At 35.0% G+C, this 23,273-nt stretch overlaps 1 protein-coding gene across 12 annotated transcripts in view; it reads right to left on the bottom strand.

The window, feature by feature from the left end:
• mmd (disintegrin and metalloproteinase domain-containing protein mind-meld) overlaps positions 1-23,273 on the bottom strand; it is a 509,673-nt gene that overhangs the window by 450,033 nt on the left and 36,367 nt on the right. The window contains exon 1 of one of the 12 annotated variants that reach the window (XM_036371737.2): positions 3,231-3,627. The exons of the other annotated variants lie outside the window; for them this stretch is intronic. The gene's annotated coding sequence lies outside the window, so the exon portion shown is untranslated. Of the gene's footprint in view, positions 1-3,230; positions 3,628-23,273 lie in introns of those variants that run through there. 12 annotated transcript variants of the gene reach the window in all.

Consider the following 23,273-nt stretch of genomic DNA (forward strand, 5'->3'; position numbering starts at 1 on the left):
AGCGCACTTTTCGCTTTTCAGCCACGCTTTACAAGTATTTGCACTATGCACTGTGCGTCTCTGCCAATAAGTCAATTTCGTTGCAAGTTGTGTACAAGTGAAGTTTGCTTTAAGTTGCAATGTCTAACTGTTAAAGTTTTCATTTACTATTCAAGCGCATTTTGTGGCAAGCTGTTGTTGTTGGCAGTGGTATTGCATTGGTTTAAAGCATGCGCCCGCACTGTTGGCTGACTGCATTTGGCAAGCTTAATGATGCGGCACGCGCACTTTTTGTAGCACTCAACTGGCAGCCGCATTAAAATTAATACTTTGGACAAACAATATAAAATCACCACGAGAATAATGCATAATTAAAATGCAAGCTGACAAAAAGCGGCCGCAAAAAATATTTTGTGGCAAAAAACGAAGCTTACGTAATGAATTAAAGCGCAAAAAATGTATTTTTAATGCCAGTAAGGTTCATAGATATGTATTTAGCCTTCAAAAACTGCTTTAAAATCGAACAATAATTAATAGTGTTGCCTTTAGTAAATTATTTTGAATTTTTAATCCTTATTTGCATAACCTGTAATAATTTATATTTAATTAATAAACTTTGACGTATTAGGAAAATACCGAATAACTTATTGTTGGAGTTTTTCGACACAACAGTTTTTTATAATGTTTGCATTAATTTTTCAGCACATTTAATTTAATTAATTTCCGTACCTTAAGTAAAAATATTTGACGGAAGTGGTAAAATTTTTAACTTATACAAAAAAAATCCTACCTAAGTTTCATTAATTCCCAATTTAAAATTTAAATTGCTAAAATTAAACTTAAAGAGTTTGGAATATTAAAATTTAGATATGTTGTGGCTGATAAACAGAAACGGCGATATTTTCCAATAACAAATAAACCGACGACTCCTGACTTTTGCTGTCAAATGCAGTTGAACAAGACAAATATTTATGGATAAGGCAATTTTATTTATTTCGATCCTTACTTCTCATTTATGAATTCAGAAAACATAAATTCTCCGAAAATAATTAACACCAATTATTATACCATGAACAGGTATATTTAGTTTTCCACAAAGTTTGAACCACCCAGAGGTAGCTGAGTCGATTTAGCCATGTCCTTATGTCGGTAAATAGGTAGTTTTTGAGATAAGAATGTGAAATTATGCAAACGTCCTTTTGCACACAAGAAGCTGCTCATTTTTCGGAACTGATTTTTTATATGACAAGGTATCTTCACGAAATTGAGCATACATTGTTTATTATTTAAGGTAGTGGCACAATCTCAGGAAAACAATTTCAAATCAGAGCCCTATAGCGTATAGCAGCCATACAATCTGACCAATCAAAATCAACGTAAAGATTTTCATAAAATTTATTTTATCCTTAAACCTTAAATCGACTTGAAAATTGTATTTTCAAACAACGTGGCTAGAAAGAAACGTTTTCCGCTGAGTGCAAGCCCAACGGCCAGTTACGTTTTCAGAATTGGTTTAACATATACTTGCTATAAGATATGAATTTCTATTATTCCAATTAAATATATTATTCAAATTTAACGTTTATTATACTCTCGCAACATGTTGTTACAGAGTATAATAGTTTTGTTCACCTAACGGTTGTTTGTATCACCTAAAACTAATCGAGTTAGATATAGAGTTATATATATACAAATGATCAGGATGAAGAGACGAGTTGAAATCCGGGTGACTGTCTGTCCGTCCGTCTGTCCGTCTGTCCGTCCGTGCAAGCTGTAACTTGAGTAAAAATTGAGATATCTTTATGAAACTTGGTAGACATGTTTCTTGGTTGACGGTTGGTATTGCAGATGGGCGTAATCGGACCACTGCCACGCCCACAAAACGCCATTAATCAAAAACAAATAAATTGCCATAACTAAGCTCAACAATAAGATACAAGACTGTTATTTGGTACACGAGATCACATTAGGGAGGGGCAACTGCAGTTAATATTGTTTTTTTAAGTGGCCGTGGTCCCGCCCCTAATAGGTTTAATGTGCATATCTCCTAAACTACTAAAGCTATAATAACAAAATTCACTGGAAGCAAATGTTTTAAGAACCTCTACCTACAGTGTACTGTTAAAAACTAATAAAAGCGCGATAAATCAAGCACACTTTTAGGTGAAAACCCATATCTTGGGATCTGCTCAACCGATTTAAATCAAATTCGGTGCATAGCGTTTTTTTCATATTTCTATGTTATAGTGCGAAAATGAGCGAAATCGAACTATAACCACGCCTTTAAACAACACTGATTATATCGGTGTAAAACTTTGCGTTAATAATACGTTTAAAGTATGCCAGCTTGTGACCAAAAATTGTCTAAATCGAACCAAAACTGTTCAAGCCCCTAGGTACTAAATATGTGGACCCCAGTGCCTATAGTTGACCTTCTACCGAAAATATAAGTCAATCCACAAAGAAATATTAAACGAGTATAACATTTGACTTTGCGAGAGTATAAAATGTTCGGTTACAACCGAACTTAGCCCTTCCTTACAAATAGGAGTACATACTGCTGCCGCTTCTGCCCCGTTCTCGCCAAATTTGGCTCCGTGGGACTTCTCTTTGTTTCCAAACGCGCAGAAATATGAGTAATATGAGTTAGTGGCCGCCACCGAGGCATGCATCTTCAGAAAACCAATTTTTAGTACATTCGGTATTTGTTAGTAGAAGTGTTCAATAACTTTTGGGCATGTGGCGTTCGATTTATGAACGCGGTTGATTTTTCCTACATTTTGGAGCAAAATTCGATTCACATAAGTGTAACTAATTCCTGCCAGCAAACTGTGTAGGGTATGTCCGAGAGCTTCTGAAATAAAGGAGCACCTAATGATCATTAAATGAAATAACGGGTTATAAGTTCAACAGTAAATCTAATACGATCCGACCGATTCTAGTATAGCTAAATTATATAACGTGATGACGTATGACTAATAGTTAGTGAACAATCTGAGCGTCGTAGTTGAAAGTGATCAGATATGGTTATAGTAGCTTACGTCACATAATAACTGGAATTTGACACCTCTAAAGTTTCATGGGTGAAATTCGAGGCGACGTGGAGATACAAGAGAGGTAGAATATACTAGTCGGAGGTACCTTCAAAGTATAGATTTGAATAGCAATCAAGTGTCTTTCGAGGAAGTCAATGAAAATCAGAGGTAATTCTTCAGTATATTTCACTAATTAACATAAAAAAAATTGCTTACATGGTTTTGACAGAACTCCAGCCTTAATATTTTTTCAAGTTTCAGGCATTGAATTGCATTGCATTTTCTAAGTGTTTCACAAAAAGCACACAACCGACTCTCAATTAATAGATATATAAATAACTTTTTTAATCACCATATTCATTATTATCATATTGAGTTGTCATTACTTTTCTTTCATATATGGTATCTATTCTTTTTACTCTTATAATAACTGTTTTATAATATCCACTTGTCTGGTATGTATTGGTAATTACTCCTTCCGAAACTTAACGATGGTTAAATAATGAAAAACAGACGAGCGAATGCAAAGAGCTCAGGCAATATATTACGCGATTTTAGAGATACTTTGGAAAGCGAAAAATCGCCGCCATCAATTGTGCCAACGCGAAGCAACAAGCAAACAAACAAACCAACAACGATGCGAAACGCGAATAAAACTGGAATCGCCAAGCGCATTTCTTGGACAGACAATCAGCGTGTTATAAACGCTGAAATTTCAAAACAGAAAAAAACAAAAAATCAAAATAAATTTAAAAAGACCATACAAATACTAATATGAAACACGGAAGAAGGCGAAGATGGTATGTGGCAAATGGAATCTGTGGGTTGTGAGAGCCTTTCGCAAGGGATGTTGCAGCGCATGAGCGAAGCTACGAGGGCAACTGGCGACGACGCGATGTGACTGCGACTGCAGCCACAAGAAAATCCATCAGGGGATGCAATAAAGCTTTGCGTTGGCAATGCGGCAGCCACTAACAAATCACTTTTGCTATGATAAATTGCTGAAATGCAACACTGACAGTGGCAATCAGTGGTGAGCGCGCAGCTGGGCTATAATTTTGCTTAACGTTGTTGTTGTTGTTAACTTTTGTTATTCTTGTTGTTCTTGCTATTGTTCCTATCGCTAGTCCACTGCTTTGTAGCTATCGTAATCAAAGCTGCTAGTTTTGTTATTGTAAATGTTGTTGCCGCTTGCCACACTCTCTGCTGAACGCTGTTGCATCGCTCATTTATTTGCGTCTGATCGCCGCTGCTTTTGTAATTATTGTTTGTTCTTGTTTCACTTGTTCTACTTGCGATGTCAGCTTCCAGCGTTTGAATGGTTTAATTGTTGCCGCCACTGCTGCGGTTACGGTTACTGTTGTTGTTGTTGCAATTGCTGTTGCTGCCTTTAAAGCTGCAAGTTCACAAGCAACATAATCAATTATGCTAATTGTGCACAACTATTAAATCTAAATGGTTGCATTAACAGCTCAGTGGTGTAGCCTTCAGCTGGTGGGAGTGATTGGTTGCTGAGGAAGTTTTACTTGGTGGCCACAGATATTGGGTATGTTTATATGACCAATCACTTTTCATATGCGAATTATGTTGGCTGCCACTTGGTAATAAAACTTTATTGATTTAAGGGCTGTTTATCAAAAATAATGTAATTATAACTTAAAAAGTTATATCCATATCAAAATCTGGGGAAAATAATTTTTTTGGGGTTCTTTTTTTGAAGAGAAATTTTATTTAATAAATTTAAAATGTACATTTACAGAACGATGTTTTTTAATAATCGGCGATACATTTTAAAAAATGTTCGATTGCGATGATCCCGTAGCTGATCTCCAGAAAGACCTACGAAAAAGCTGTCTGACGATGAGGAAGATGTTTCTGCTTAACATTGTCTTAAATACGAAAATCAAAAAAAATTATTATTTTATAGACCTTTCATTATCTTATTGAAATTACTACCATTTGCTCTCACATTATACTAAATATACCAATAGATTAGTCAGAACATATTTACATACAACCGTATTGTAGATTTTATAAGGTGGCAACTCTATTCGGAATATGTTTCACATTACAATTTTTAATATTTTCAATATGGCAGCATTTTAAAAATTTTCTAATGTAAATCTTCTTTTTAGTTATCTTTGTATGCCAGGTGGTAACTCTATGAAAAAGTAATTTAAATTAGAGCACTCTGCAATGAATACACTCAAAAGACAAGTACACTAAGTAAGAAACTCATAGTTATGTATATAAATTATAAGATCTAACCTATTTTAGAAAAAGGTGGCAATCCTGACTAAAAAACAATTTTACCAAAGTCGTTAACAGCATAGTAAGCTACGCCCCAGCGTAGTTATATGTGAACAGGAATTTTTGAAGTAGGTGGCAACTCTATTAAATATATTTTTAAGCTATGAATTGAATTTCCAATTTTTTTTATATGAATATATACATATCTACATATATTTGAAAATACTGTAAGTTGATCCGGAAAATAGTTTTGGAGATATTTCTTATAATTTTTTAGCTTAGTGTATCGGCTCCCAAAACTTTAAACGGTGTCGGTGAGAAAAATTTCTCCGAAAGGTCTAAATCAATCGGCTTGAAATTTTGACACGAAGGTATAAGATTTTGACCAAAATTTCGATTTAACAGCTAATCTCTTTACAAAAAACTTTTTGTAAGTCGGTAATTCTAACTTGCAAGTGGATATATTTCATTAAGAATAGAAGCTCTGCACCCATTTAACTTTCGTGGACTCTTTTTTATTTTTGAAAATTGGAGTCTTAAAGTCCCCAAAAGTACAGAAATAGCGTTATATTCGTCTCTATTTGCAAGAGGCGAGCAAAGTTCAAAGAAATACGAAATAAATATGATTGCAGGAAGTAAATTTCTTACAGGGTTTCATCTGCTTTGCAAGAAGCACAAGCAATTTCTCATAATCATTCATTCTTTCATTTACAATGCTGCTCACTCCAGAACTCATTCATAAACATGGAGCCCCATACAAGCCGACATACAACCCCAAACTTTTCACATGCTTTAAAAAGCGAAAAAAGAAAGCGAAAAATGCTCGCCAATTAGTTGTTGACAATGCAGCGCCAGCAAATTGGTGCCAAAAAATTGCTGATTTTACTTGCCTTTCAATCGTGCCACACGTGTCAGCACCGCCGACGCCCTATGTATTACCATATACTCACTTACATATGTGTATGTACACAAGTTGGAACTTAACGGCACCAGTACTCTCCGCTAACCACATATACCGTTACAACTATGTATGGACGAAAAGATTAGTGTTCGGAACGAACATAATATGCTGCCATTGTTTCTATCTCGGCATTTCCATTTTCTTTCACCCGCACATACACACACTTATACTCGTATATGGTATACATATATGTGTGTGCACTTGGTCAAGGGCTCATTTGAATTATGCATGAAGATTGGTTGTGAATGCTTTTCGCTGTCGACTAAAATGATTATTGTCTCTCATTGTCCGATGTTCCCTGTGTTGTTGCTTTTATTGTTATCACAGTGTAATCGCTAGCAAATGATGGAGGGATCGATCAACGTGCAGAAAAATTGCACAACTGCAGTATGTAAGAGCAACCGTAAGACTTAATATGGCTCTAGACTTCTAAATTATCACATGAGGTGTTTGCCAATGAAAACCACCAGTTCTTACACGAACTCTGCAGTGTCACCTAAATTTGTTTAAAGACTTCGTCTGTAAAACTCAAAGTTTGGCCACAATGAAGAGGAGATTGTAGAAAGTAAAGAGCATCAATGGATAGGTGAAAAAGCATATCGAGGCTGCTCTAACCTCAGACTAATTCATTTTCAACGGTGGGAAAGCCAAATAGCGAAATAGCGTTCCATAATGCTCTTCGCAGCTTTGCCTAATGGAGGTTTGCAGGAAAACCAGCTCTTTAAAAACGAATTATGACCTTATTGGTCATCCCTATAGTAGAAAGTAGAGTGTTGGTCTCAGTGAAGACGAGATTTTAGGCAGTAAAGTGTGAGTCTCAGTGGAGAGGTGGTAAAGCATGTTGAGGCTCCTCTAGCCTCCGACTCAACTATTGTCAACGGTGAAAAAGGCAAATATGAATTCTGAATTTGACCTCATGGAAATCCTAACACAACAAAACCTTAACGCAGTGGTAATCCAAACGGCAATAGACCTTATGAAATAATACCACAGCATATGGTTTTAGACCAAAATACTTCAGCCTGCTGGAGATGAATTCTTTACCGCAGAAGCTACATAACGTCTAAGCTCAGTTTATCTCAGTGATCCTGATCCAGTGTAGAGTAATGGTTACTATTCACCGTAGATTAATGAAAGAAACGCAAGTAAATAGCAACGTAAATATATTGAGACACATCAACTGTCATTAATTACTTAAACAACCTCAGTTCATCGAAAAATGCAAATCCCTGCAAGTGACACCAACTAAGTCAAGACCACCTAAGCTAAGACATTAACCTACGCAAGCAATTACACCCCACTTTCAAGCAATTCATTCACCGGCGAACGCAGACACTGCTTCAACACCTTTTTGTCAGCGAAAAAGCCTAGCTTCCCAAGCAGAAATCCTCCAGCAAACATAGACTTTAAGCAAAATCAAGCAATTACCGTTAATGCACGGTGCTGTCGATGACAACGCCAATGCTGCCTTGACTATTTACATATGCTTATGTATGTGTGTAGTGTATGCATGTCTTCGGCATCTAAGACACTGAGTGTCAATTGCTTTTATGCTGTGTATATTTGCAAACCTTAGCATTAAGCGGTCACAGTAAATACACATAAACAGATTACTCATATAAATGCAGCCATGCACACATGTGGCATGCCACAAAATTCCATTCTCACACACACACAAACACACATATCTGCATGTGTGTTGGAGTTCGACAGTGAGGCCATTAGCATTTGTGCAAACCTTTGAATTGTTCGCTTGATTGCTCAAACATTCTCTTTCGCTTGACAAAAGGACGCGATGTGACACGACGTGGCGCGACGCGGCAAGGCATGTGTTGCACGCCCATCGATTAGTGTAGCGGTAGACGGTCGATGGCACAATCTTTGATTAGCATTAAGCCAATATTGGTATTGCTGTTGCTTTTGTTGTTGAGTAGCTGCCATGTCTGCTAACAAGTTCAATGGTGGGCGGCAGCGTGCTGGCAGACCATACCAAGCTTAATTAGTGAGTGTGAGTAAGCTAGTAGACACGTAAGTAGATGCATGTAGAGAAAGGATGAGTTAAATGAGTCATTGCGTGATTGACTACATCAGACATTCGATTTTTATTAAGATAGATTTAAAGGTTGGAATGCATTCTAACTTGCTTATAATTATATTTATTATAATTAAACATATGATTATAAAATGTGTCAAAAAATGCAAGTACCAAGACTGTTCACTTACAGATCTGCCTTCAATAACGATATGGAAAGCTATGAGTTAGAAAATAGTCATAACAACTATATACTCATTGAATAAAGTCTTCCAGAACTATATGAAAACAGGAAGCTATTCAGAAGTCACACACTTATAAGTATACTGATAGATTTGAAAGTATATCATTAGAAGTCTCAAACACCTAAGATAAATATATAATCTAATAAAGCCCTAATAAAGTCGTAACACATCCTAGAAGTTAATATTGTCATGCCGGTGATCGACACTGAACCGTTTGTAAATATCAAAAGGAAAATAGTTGGGTTCGTCAAATACCGAGTTCATCGAGAAATTAAGCAAAGTCAATGTGAATTTATATTCTGACTTTTTCTCAACTTATCCTCTAGTTGATCGCAAACTGTATGTAAATGTTAGAGATAGACTACTGGCTTTTGTGAGTAAACCAAACCTGTTTCAAAAACCCGGCATATCTTTATAACAAAACTTAGCTTTGAACCTGGTTCTACTCTGCCATTTTCTGATAACATTTTATATCCGGTTGTACTCTATATATTATTTTTAAGTAAATTAAATAAGTATTAAAAAGAATGGAGCTTTTTGAAACATATTAATCCTTACCGCGTCAACTGAAAAAATTTTAATAAAAGTTATTTTAGATGCAATATAGAAAATCTCTGATTTTTATGCTGTGAAAATTTATATAGTTTAAAATTGTGAAATGAAGAAGCAGAAGATCTTATTAAATGGCTTCTATCTGTAAAATTTCCCCTAGTAAACATTACTTCGGATGCCCCTGTTACCATAAGTATTGAGCGTCGAATAACTTAAGGGTCTATATTCAAACACTTTCAAAAATCTTCGCTTCTATATCAAATGTTCATATATGTGAAAATATTCTACGGCTCCAAAAACTTTGAACCCGTGTTTCTCGAAAGGCCGCTCTGAGAGTCGGTGAGGAAAATTTCTTCAAAACGGCTGAACCGATTATATCTTAAGAAGATTTGTCAGGTAATGATCGAAAGAATAATATTTTGGCTATAATTTCCATTTTTTGAGACAGTCTGAGGTGTAAATCGGCACCAGGGTAATCGCAAATACTTCAAAATCAATCGCTGTTTATTGAAATATATTAATATATGTAGATTTACATTATTTTTATTTATTAATTACATAAAATGCCCACTCAAAAAAAAATAAAATAAAATTTACAGAAAACGCGCTCTCTTTACTTGCAAGTAGATATAACCCCGCAAAGTAAGCTTTAGTGAAATAATGTTGAAAATATACGCTATTAAATGACATAATATATTTGTGTTTTTTTATTTTTGGATTCACAATAAAGCATTATATATAATACCGACCATTTTTGTAATGATTATTGTAGCCCTCATATCACATTTCATACTTGAATTTCTAATTTAATTTATTCTGAGTGCTTGAATTTTTAAACTCTAACAAATTTCTCATTTGTACTCGAACAACTTCAAGCAAGTACACACACATATATTTATATTTAAATATGTATATCCGCAACAGCATCTTGCATTTGCCGCCACCCACATAAATGCCGGCGCCTTGATGCATGCTTCAAATTTTAGCAACACACACACCTACACAAAACTTTGCTCTGCAACAGAAATCTACTCCCCAAATGCCGCGCTGTCGTCGTCATCGTGGTTGGCGCACTTAATACTCCATGCGCCACTACGTCCCAAGTGAGATCACTGCAGGTGTTCGGCCATTTGGCATTTTCATAAATCAATTTTACGCCAAAAGCTTCCCAAAACACTACAAATTCAACGCCTACTCCGCAGTGCGTTTGCTCAGTAGCCAGCCAAACCAGCCAAGCTAGTCGAACAACAGCAGCGCACTCTAACTGCCAGCCAATAAATATATCAGCGCAGCGATTTCCCATTTTATATCAACTGTGTGTTATATATGTATATGAGTGTATGTGCGATGTTGGTGTGCATAAGTACAGTTAACAGGCTTTGCAGCAGCATGTCACACCCACCTAACTTGCTCAAATAGTTTCTACGTATCTCTGCTGACACAAGTGTCGGTCTTTTCGTTTAGTTGGCTATGTGTGTGTGTGTGTGTTCGTGCGTCGGTTGGCTGCCACCGTTTATTCGTACGGTTAGTTTCGGCAGACAGGCGTAATGTGCAATGAAAGTTGCTTTTAAAATTTATTACTTTCAAGTGGATTTATTTTATTTTTCTCTCGTTCGTCTCTTGTTTTTGTTGTTTTTCAAATATTGTCTTCTTTTTCGCCGCTTTTCTCTTACCAAAAATTTTAGTATTTTAGTTGTACTCGTAGTTTCTACTTTGGCATTAGCAAAAGTTTTCGTGTATTTATGGTCTAAAAGAAAACTTGTAATTTATAACCAATTGAAATGTTGAAAATTCAGCTTAAAGTGGCGCAATGCGAGTAAATGCAGGAAGCACGTGTGATTAAGGGGTTAAGTTTAAATTGCAGAGAGTTATCGGCATTATAAGGAGTTGAAACTCATAATTAAGCTGCTGAGAAATAAACGTTGCTGAGAATAGATATATTAGAATATTAGAGAGAGAGAGAAATATTCCCTAAACTCATTTTTTTATACCCTGAACAGGGTATATTAAGTTCGTCCGTCTGTCTGTATATATACTCTCAGTTTTTAAGCTATCGTTCTGAAATTTTACACCTGTCTTTTCCTCGCTAAGATGCTGCGTGTTTGTCGGAACGGCCGATTTCGGAACACTATAACATATAGCTGCCATACAAACTGAACAATCGGAATCAAGTGCTTGTATGGACTAATCTGTCATTTGACGAGTATCTTCACGAAATTCGACATGAGTTATTTCCTAAAGCTACAAAGTAATATCCGAAGAAATAATTCATATCAGATCACTATGTCATTTAACTGCCATACAAACTGAACGATCGGAATCAAGTTTTCTGAAGGAACCTTCTGTATTTGTGAAGGGTTTTCTAACTTGTGTGCAACCAAAGTTAACGTTTTTTCTTGTTTAAAGATCGTTTACTGATAACATAATATTTTTTTTGGACTGCTGTAAAGTTATTATAAAGGTTTTTCTTTTTTATTTTCTTTTGATTCTAAAGCTTTTAAAATCCTTGCTCTTTTAAAAATCTTTCTTTTTAAAAAGCTTTTAAAGCGTATTTTTCTTCTGAAGCCTTTAAAGCTTCTCCTTCTACAGATTAAAGTTTGAGTGATCGAGAAATCAGCATTTGCAACGGAATCGATGCAAATTTGAAAGCATGATGTACAGCTCAGGTATACGGATCACATATTTTCCAATTACCGATAAGTTATTGTAAAGCTGCTTCTGCTTCATCTTAAGCTTTTAAAATTTCTTCTCGTCCTTAAGTCTTTAAAGTTTCTCCTTCTTCAACTTAACTTTAACGGAACCTAAAATTTTATAGCATGGAATATAGCTTAAGTATACGGGTCATTGATTTCGAAAATATTATTACTAACTTCACGTTATTACAAAGCTTTTTCTTCTAAAGCTTTTCAAAGTTCATTTTTTTTTCTTTCTTTACTAAGTGTGTTGTAGAAAAAGTCACAAAATTATAAGAAGCTGTGTCATTATTTAAATAATTATTTTTTTAATTGAAATTCAAAAGTAGTCAAAATAACTTGCTTAGGCAATCTAGTGTTAATTTCAAGGTTTTATTGAATCTTTGTGAAGTTGGCGTTTTTTCCGGCATATGAACATTTAAAGCGTCGAAAGTCACTCCATAGCGTCAAAGTATCCTTGATCGTATGTGGTAACATGTAAAGATTAGTCAAGAAAACTTTCAGAATATTTGTTTCGCATTAGTCAACGGTTTCCAATTGTTTTTGGTCACTACATAATTCTGTCCGTGTTGTCACTCGTGATTTTTGTTTTGCTTCCACACCCATCCTATTTCCTTTAGATCGGCGTAAAGCTCGACACGTTGGTTGCATTAAGATTGATAGAAAAGATACGCCAAATATCGACTGACAAACGAAAAAAATAATAATATAAAATACCTCTCATATAAAGCCGAGGACAGAACAGAACCACCACATACCGCTTGTCTACATACCTTCAACCACATACACGCACTCATATATCAGACTTTTTACGAAAGGACAACGACTCCATCCATTTGTCAGCACAAACAAAAGAACAGCTAAGCTTTAGAAAATAGAGGCAGCAAAAAAAAGTGCTTTACTTCACCATTATCTTCCATGAGCCAATCAAGCCAACTGCACGCCAGCCATTCACCGAACCTGTTGGTAATCGCCAGTCACGCTTTTGGGGTGATTGAGGTAATTTTGCTGTTACAGCTGTGCCCACTCTTGCTGTTGATTGTCTGGTCGTTGCTATCGTATAAATATTCGCATGTGTTGCACGATTTTACTGTAACTAATTTTAGTAAAATACCTTGGTCAGATATATAGGTCCCGTTTCTTTTTGTTGTACGTTTAGTTCGGATTTTTAGGAACGTTTCATTAATACCTTTAATATTTCTTTATACGCTCACATTCATTTTTTTATTATACCTACATTAAGAAAGCTTTGGCCAAGCTTTTTTTCTCCCTCGTACTTCGCATAAAAAGCTATGAGGAATAACAATAAGTTTTATAATAAACCAAGAAGAAACGTTTAATTCAGCTTCACCGTGGCTATAATATCATTCACAGATATAAAAGGGTCTTTCTCTTGATTTTGATTTGTCAGTTTGTATGACAAATATATGCACACATATAGTACTACTACAGTAATCCGATCTGAATAGTTCATATTAAATTTATATTTTTAATATTTCAAGAGTAAACAACAATTTAAAAAAATTTTAAATATAATACAAATAATTAAAAATAACAATTTTTAGAATTAAAATTATTTTTATTAATTAAAACATATATCCTTATGGTCATTTGAAAAATACATTAACAATGACGAATTCTTTATTACTACTAATGTTATTAATATAACTTATGAACCAACAAAACTGAAACCAATTTTTCTTAAAAATTAAGGAAGGGCTACATTCGAAAACACCATCAGGTACTTCATATTAAGGAATGCTATTATTAGTTCGCTTCGTTTTAATATCTTTTCTTACATATTGCATGTTTGACAGGACAGTACACTATTATCAGGAACAGACTATGTCCAAATTTCAATAAGACACAGACACAGATTGTCCCATAATTTCGGTAAAAAGTCAGCTTAAGTACGTTAGACCGAAATATATATAATATATACATATATATATGTATATATGTTACTTGCACTTCTTTCCACAATATATCTTCTCCGATCTGATGAATCCATGATAATATCATTTTTTTTGAAACACCACAATTATTTTTGTCTAGCGTAAGCGACATTACACATGCACAAATGTAAATCAATGAAACTAGTGAATTGGAAAAACTAACGAAATATATCTATACATACATGTAAATATTATTCCAAAATATTCCTGAGTAGTTCTGCGTAAACAAATCCATATAACATATGTACATACATTATATGTACATACACACAACACTACGCTTCATACTATGTGTAGCCTTCACTCAATAAGAGCATGAAAAAAATCGCTCATACGCCACCGCCTCATTGCGTTCGCGAATTATTGCACGATTTCCGAAACTGTAATTATCTGTGCAAACTAAGCGCATTTATTCATTGCAAAATCCACAATATGAATAAAAAATGTAAAATATAGCAAAGCTTAGCACTGCCAGTGACAACAGATGCAACAACAACAGGCGAGTACTTGCTTAGCAGCGAGGCTTGTGAGCGAATGGCACGACAGCCGCGACAACAGTTGTAGAATATACTGCGAATAATTCACTATACACCTTATATGACTATAAATTACATTTATTTACATAGATCCGTGCTTAAATGTATGCGTGTGTGTGTGCGAACTCAAAAATATAAATCAAAGTGCATTTTTGTCGCTTGTTTGCCGTTTGCTGTTGTGGCGCGACACTGGCTGACTGAATGGCTGGTCGGCTGGCTGTGTGCTTGGTTGGTTGTTGTAATATTTCATATAGTTACAACAATGGGCAAGCGTAAGGCATACCACAAGCACGGCACGGTGCACTAATTGATTTATGCCACACGACGCCAATTAGAGTGGCGCTGTCAAGTTGTAATTTTATATATATTTTTATATGCAAACTTATATATTGTATGTAATTATGTACTCGTGGTAGGGCGATAGGTTAGGTTAATTTTTAATTAAAACAAGAAAAAACGGTGATCTGACCAATTTCTAAAGAGAATAATTTGTTGCCTTAAACAATAACTCGTGCCTAATTTCGTGAAGATACCTTGTCAAATAAAAAAGTTGTCCATCCAATTACTTTATTTCGATCGTTCAACTAGTATGGCAGCTATATGCTATAATCATCCGATCTATACAATTCCTTCGGAGATATGATTATTGCCTTAAATAATATTCCATGCCAAATTTCGTGAAGATATCTTCGCAAATGAAAGAGTTTTCCATACAAAGACATGATTTTGGTTGCGGACTTCGTGCTGGTCATTTGTATACTTCGGTAAAGACATATGTTAAGACAAATACAAACATTTGAAAAAATGACATTCGTATGCTGGAAAGAGAAATCTGATCTAAGTAAAATATTTTAGAGTTACTGCCTTCTGAAGCGGCTATAAAATATGTATTGAATATTCTGTATATACAAGTGGTTCTCCATACAATGGACAATTTTTTTATCTTATCAAAAATCGAGTTTTAATAGGACAAAAACGACCAAAATTTTGGGTCAAGTTCAACTCCCACCAATGTCACCATTTTATCAAATTGTGATTTTTTTAACGGTGAAAATAAATTGTGCCGAAATAAAGATATTTTGGTTTAGGTTTCATCAAGCTAGAAGGCCGAAATCTGCTGCAGTGCAAAACCTTTGTTTTAGAGACGTCGGAGATCGCGTGTAACTGAAAAAATACTCAATTATTTCTTCAAACATTTTACTGTGCATTCTCAAAATATAAAAAGTCTTACACCTATAAAATTTTAAATTTAATTTTCCTAAATTCGCTTTTTTATAGCCTACCACAATAAAGATGCCGATGCCCCTTAGCAGCACTAATCTTGTTTCCTCTCTTGTTTCCAAAAACTCGCCATGCTAAACGCTATTTAAAAGGTGCTCTTTCAAACTTAACATGGGTATTCGTCGAGAAGCCACCGGTAATCCAAACTAACAATAAAGACCCTTATTTTCATATGTAAGCATTAGCATACCCTAATGTGGCCGCCAAGCCTCCGCTCAGCCATTCATTCAGTCACACATTCATTGTGCATACACACCACTTCCTAAACAGTCGCTCCTCACCTCTTTCTATTTCCGCACAACGTTTGATTGCTTTGCGCCCATCAACCTATCAAACGCTCATTCACTCATTAGTCCACTATTCCTGCACCGCTCACCGCTTTCATAAAAATTTGCGCCTGCTTTCATCCAATGCGGCTGTGTGGCACTAATTTGTTGTGTTGTTGTTGTGGCGCTGTCGTTAATCAAACAACTTAACGCGAAGTCAAAGCGCATAAAATTTCTGACTTGCAAAATTTATACACTGCGTGGCGCAGCGAAATTTATTTATTTACACAGACACACACATACAAACGCTTGCAAGTGTGAGTATTTTGAGAATTTTCGGCAATTTCTGGTTTAGCGGCCGGTTGCACACAGCGGCGCGAAATAAAACAAAGGCCATAATTCCATATATACATATAAATATCTATGTATGTATTTTCGCGTTGGAATACAGGTTATCATTGTTGTTATTATTTTTAGTTAAATATATTTGCTGCCACCTAGTCTGTTAACTGGTTAGCCTCGCTTGGTTGGTTAGTTTTGAACTGTCATTGTAAATTTTCATAAGCCGGCGATTTGCACTTGCCTCCACACAATATCTATGGATGTATGCGTATTTATATATGTGTGTGTGCATCTAATGGTGTTGGCAGTTGTTTTTATTTATGTGCATAAATTGCCAATTTGTGTATGGAAACCGATAAACCACAGCGCTTAGTTAACTGTAAATTTATGACATTTTTCATTTGCATTTGATTTTGCGAAATAAAAGGATTTATTTTATTATATAATTTTATTTGGTGCTAATTTTTGTAAACAAATTTCGGAAATAAAATTCACAACTTTAAATATTTAAGAATTAAATATAAATATTACCAACATTTTAAGGTTAGAATGAAAAATGCATGTAATTAAGAACTATGATTACACTGGCATTAGGATTTGATTTCATATATACGAAGTTATCTAACCTACGAATTTCTGTTTCTAAAGTGACTCGAGAATAATTGGTGAACTTTGTATACTTACATTTCACACCAATTGCATTCACCGATTATCGATTAAATCTGAGAAAATGTTCAACATGGGAAGATTGGTTTAAAAGTATAGCTTCTATTTTGGAGGGATATGTACCACTCTGACAACTATACTTATAATTATTGAAATAAGAGCGTTCTTCATGGCTTTGGCAATCTAATGTTGTTGAAATGTGATGCATGTTTGAATCGTTTAGTTGGATTCTTTTGTATATTCTGAAACTTACCATTTTTTAAACCACTTATTGGTTTTTTCGTTGTCATCCTATACGTGGTGTCTGGTAATAGATGCATATTTTAGTTAACCCAGCTTCTTTATTTCACTTCACTTATACAGTATATGCATACTTAAACACACAGTATATACTCACATGCTACTGATCGGTCGAATTTGGATAAGTATACATGTAATGACGTTAGATATTAAAATAACTCTTGACTAATCATTATCATTAAAACGGTCCAGATTGTACAGCATATTAAAGAATGTTTAAAATTTTCGAATTAACGACGTGTGTACAGGACAACGTCTGTCGGGTCTGCTAGTAAATCAATATATTATTATTACCACTATAAACACGATTGGTTGGTCATTTGATATACTACTTTATTTCCAATTAAACAAAAGTGGCCAGAGTTATACCACGGGGGAGATATTCGATACAACTGTTGGAATTGGTAAATATTAGATTGGTTCCAAAATCACGACGAGAGATTTGTTGGATTGAAAAAAGCTGAATTCTATCAGCAGGTTGGATATGCAAACGAATAATTTTCCTATAGTGAGGCAACTATATTAGAATTCGAACATATAGAAGCTCTTTCTTCCTTCCGACAACTAGATAAACAATTATAGAAACTTTAGTAAAGAAGTGTAGCCGCCACTTTAATAACTTTTGCTTATATAAAGGTAAGAAAAAAAATCCAAAAATTTGGAGTCCCACAATTATATTCACCACAAAGATCGCATACGTCGCAGCCACAAAAAAGGTTTATAGAGACTAGCTTTCTGACAATTTATTGCTTTAAATTAATGCGTTCTATCTGTCACACTTTCGTGACAGACTCATTTTTATGTGTTTTTATTTTCTTTTTTTTTTGTAATTCACATCCTTTGCATTTTTCTAATAACCGTATTTCCATATAAAGCATAAACCAGCTAAAACTATATAAAATTGACCACAAACGAACACATACACACATATATATATATATAAATATGTCTCTTTGAATGTATGCATAGTGACAAGGACCCCACACTCTACAACGAAAAAGTGTCAATCTGCGGTTATATTCCCGCTTAAAAGCTTTGTCACTGACAGACGATTACTCGACGAGACTCCACAGCACCCGCCACTCGGCACTCGGCCCTCAGCACACGCTTGGTGGCTACGCTGAAATATAAAAGCCATCCACTTTGGTTGCGGTTGAGGCAAGATTTCAAACGAAGCAAGTAAAAGCGCGCAGAAATCGCTTTTGCGCCATAAGCGAGGAGGAGTGAGAGGCAAGCAAAATAATAGAGTTCAAAGACATCGTGTTCGCAGAGTGTCGCGTAAAAGGCCACTAACAACAACATGAGCTTGATATAAGTGTACCGTTAAATGCCATTGCTATTTTTTAACCGCACATTCTTCTCCCTCCTCTTCTTTTTTAATTTTCTTCATATTTTTTTCCAATAGCTGCGACCATACGGACCTCAATTACTCTACACTGCTCACTTCGTTTCGCTTGCCTTGCCTCAAACCGCTGTCAGTTGTTCCATTGGCACATAATCCACTGGAAAATTCAATTTATTCCACACATCTTGCGAATGTCCAAGTTGATTGTCTTTTTTCGGTGTTTTGCATTTTTTAACTGTCTTCTTCCGTATTATTGCATGCACACACACACACACACGTTTTTTCGGTGTCCCTTTGCTGCGCTATACGTTGGTGTTTCTGAAGTAGGGTTATTCTTTGCTTTCTTAGTTTTTCATGCACCACATTTGAGTGGTTTCACATATGTCCGCTGACCACCAACATTTGCCATTTGCGCAAGTTAAAAATAAAATTCCATTTTATTTGCATTTTTAAATGGCTGCGGTGCTGGTTAACCGCATCGTTGACAGTTTGCCATTTACACAAATATCACAAAACACACTATGCACACGCACACATATGACATATGACTCTCACATGGTCAGTTGGTCAGACGCCAGCTGTCAAACAAATGCCCAGATAGATTATAAAAAGTTCTACGATGTCAAATACAAGTCAAATAGCAGCTGTCAAAACGATGTCAGATGACAGCTGTCATGTAGAACGCAAATGGCAGCTGTCAAAACTTGTCAAAAATAATGTCAAAATATCAAATGAATGCCAGATGATAGTTGTCAAAAAATTTTCAAACAGCATCTGTCAAACTTATATCAGATATCACCTGTCAAATCAATGTAACATGGCTATTATCAACCAGATATCCGATAGATGTCAAAAAAATGTCTTATGACAGCGATCAAACTTATGTCAGAATGCAGATATTCAACGGCTGTTCAATGTATATCAGTCGTCAAATAGATGTCAGATGAATGTTGTCAAGCGGATGTCAGTTGGCAGTTATCAAGTGAGACCTTCGAATGGAAATAAAATAGAAGAATCGAAGTAAGATGGCAACCGCCAATCGCTGGTTAATTGACAGCTTTTCATTTAGGTTCGTTGACAGCGGTCAAACCTAAGTCAAATGACAAATCGCCTGAGCCAAGGGCCTGCAGGTTGAACCTAAGCTAAGTAAGCTAAAACGTATTTCACAAATCACCATGAATTTGATTTTTTTTTGTTAATAGAAATTTTGAAAATAGAAAGATATTGAATCAATCTCAACTTTTAGTAAATTAGCTCAAAATCAGGAAAAACGTTAACTTCAATTGCACCGAAGCTATAATACCCAACAAATACAAAATATTTCTTAAAAGAACTTTTACAGGTCAGTTTATATGGCATCTATATGCTATAGTGACTAGATTTGAATAATTTCTTCCAACCGCAATTGCACCGTTGCTTTAGGCAAAAAAGCATGTGAAATTTCAAAATGAAAAAGTTTTCTATACCAGCACTTGATTCTGATTGGACAGTTTGTATGCCAGCTATATGCTATTGCAATCCGATTTCAACAATTTCTTCGAAAATTGGATTATTGCATTAAATAATAATTCATGCGAAATTTCGTGAAGATATCTCTTCAAATGGAAACGCTTCCCATACAAGCACTTCATTCCGACCGTTCAGTTTGTATGACAGCTATATGCTATAATGCTCCGATGTCGGTTCTGACAAATGAGCAGCTTCTTGGTGACAAAAGGACGGGAGCAAAGTTTCAGATCGACATCTCAAAAGCTGGGGAAACTAGTTCGTATATATGCAGACGGACAGACAGACGTCTACATCGATTTAGCTCGTAACGCTGATAAATCATATATTAGGTGTAGAAAAATTAAATCCTTTATTGTTGCATAAAATTGAATGCTTTAATTATTGCTGTTCGTATCCAGCCTTATTCAAATGGTTCCAAACAGTTTTTTGTGTAATGTTTAGGTCCTGTAAAATCGTAATCGATGTTTGGACTCGGCGATTTCCATTATTTGATCGATTTTTTCGATAATTGGTCTTCTAGAGCATGTTGCATCTTTGACATCGATTTTACCGGAATGGAATCGGTAAAACCAAAATTACGCACGGTTGGCTGTTACAGTGTCATGACCATAAACGCTATTCACATTTTCAGCCGCCTGGCTTTCGTTTTCGTCCTTATCGAAGAAAAACTGTAAAATATAGCTATTTTCTCTTTGCTATCCTGCCATCTTTGACGCGCGTTCAAACAAACCTGAACCAACCAATCACAAAACTGTCAGGACAGCTTTTTTAGTACAAAATGTCATCTTTTTAACACCTTCCAACCGAGTCCGATCGGACTTATACAACGCGAAATACGGATAAATAACGCTACCTATTGAAAAAATAATGGATTTCTTTCTACTACACTTAATATATACTTTATAGCCTATGACATTTCCTTCAGGGTGTTACAAACATCGTGGCAAACTTAATATACCCTGTTCAGGGTACAAAAAGTTAATAGACTAATATATTCAAAATAATTTTGGAGGCGTCATTTTATTAGCTATCCTTTTACGTCATAGGAAACATATAGTAGTTTAATTTGGCAGTCCCACTTATATTTTCAGTTCAATAAATAGCAGAAAGTTGGTGGAGCTGTTGACAGCATATAATTTCCACACTTAACATTTTCATTCCATTGACATGTGACAACTTTAATTTGTATAATTGCTTTTCGAATATTTATAAGAACATGCACACAAATAGTAAAATGTTTGTAAAAAAGTGTAGACAAAGCAATATGAAATTAAGTTTATTGACGGTCACCAGTTTCATTTTATTTCCATTTTCTTTTACAAACTCAGTTCTCGGTATGTACATAAATATGTATATATTCTCATAGGAACAATATATGGTGAAATGTGCAATGAAAAACGCTTTGACGGGCGTTTAGTTACAATTTAGTCTTCTGTTGTTTTTCTTTTTTATTCTCTAAATGCGATTAATGATATTTTTGTCATATTTGTGGTTAATGACAATGACTGGTAAAATTGGAATGCGGTTAAATTTGCCTTGGTGAAGGCAAATGCCAGTTATTTAAACAAATTTATGAGCAAAATATGAAAGTTTTTGAATTTTATTTAGAAGGATATTAGGCAGCCCCCATTTCAAAAATTATGTCCTGGAAACGATCCTTTCCTACACTCGTTAACTGCAATGTAAGCTATAGGAATGCATCACATACATTCTCTATAAAGGTGAAATTTACTAGGTTCTATATATCCAATGAATCAGATGAAAAGCGAAAAGTGTAACCTCGATAGGCTTCTGAATCTTTTTTTAATAATTTTTTTCATTCAAGCAAAGCCGATATATGGTATGTTTTTCCAAATGAATTCAAGTTCTTATTCAACGGCTTTTGTTTGAAATTCGTAAAATATATTTATTTATTTATTTTTTATTACGGCTTATATTATATATGCAACCTGCATCCATCAGTAATTAGTTTCGCCATTGCATTCATATTCATCCAATATCATAAAGTCCGTTACAGTAGACAACATGTTTTCGATGCTTTCAAGACTTGAAGTGATAACGAAATTATCGAAATCAGAACGAGGTATAGACCGACAGAAATGGATGGATAGAGAGAGAGGTAGATATCGAAGAAAGAAAGAAGATAGACAGAGTTTGAAAGAGTGGGAGAGTCAGTAAAATATGGAGTGATACTTATATGTAAGCTTTACACTTAATTTATTATTATAGTCGTCAGAATATTTGTAATCAGACAATATGGTATAATCTTAAAAAAAAAATAATTTTAGAAATATTTTTTTTAGTACTCTAGACAGCTAAGTCTTCTCCGAAGGAAAACATTCCCAAGCGTTCTTAATCAAATTGCTACCATGTGATCAAATTTTACTGCGCGCGCAAACCGAATCGATAAATTTTTATTCAACTAGATTGGTACAACCTTTTTTTTATATTGGTGTGAAGTTTGATCTCCATACGCCAATTTGTGTGTTTTTGGCAGTTGTTTGTTTCCGAGGCGAAAACTTGGCGGTTTTTACCAAGAAACAAAATTTAACAACGTGTTGGCTAGACATTTTGTGTTCCTAATGGAATCACGACTTCGAAATCGTTGAAAATTTTGCTGAACTGTTTTGGGAAGTCTATGTAATGAGAACAGAAGTATTTCATTGGCATCGTGAAATCATCGAAAATCTGTCTCTGTTAATGACGATAACATCGAAAAAACTATAGAAACAGTGCTTGAAAGTCGTCAAGTAGGCATCAGAGAGATAGTAGAGGATCTCAACATCTCTTATAAATCGATTCAACGTATTTTGGTTAATTATTTGGGTGCAGCATGTCAATTTTAGCCTTCTACCAAAAGACCTAAATCTTTGACAATAACGACGTCGAGATGATTGTCGACGTAGCTGAGAGCATGAGTTTATGAATATGACATCGAAATTGTCTAACAATCTAGCGAATGACGATCCACAAATCGGGAGCTGAAAACTGAAGGCACTAAAGGTCATCCCAGCTGAGGTTTATAACGACTGTACGCAAAATTAGATTAAACGTTGGCATGCTTGTATTGGCTCAAAAATACCCTATTTTGAAGGCGATAATTAAGATTTTATTAAAACACGTGAAAATTTAATTTGTTTTTTGTCAATCCGAATCAATTTGGATCATATAGTATTTCAGTGACGACAGAAAAAGCTTCAGATACCTAAGATCCAGTAGGTTTGATTTTCAAAATTAAACTTTTTCCTACTGCCTACTACTAATTGTAAATTAAAAGAGTTTTTTTACGTTGGATCCTTTTAGTGTAAAAACAATCAACTTGGAAA

The sequence above is a fragment of the Bactrocera oleae genome, chromosome 5 (assembly GCF_042242935.1).
Source record: "Bactrocera oleae isolate idBacOlea1 chromosome 5, idBacOlea1, whole genome shotgun sequence".
Classification (NCBI taxonomy): Eukaryota; Metazoa; Arthropoda; class Insecta; order Diptera; family Tephritidae; genus Bactrocera; species Bactrocera oleae.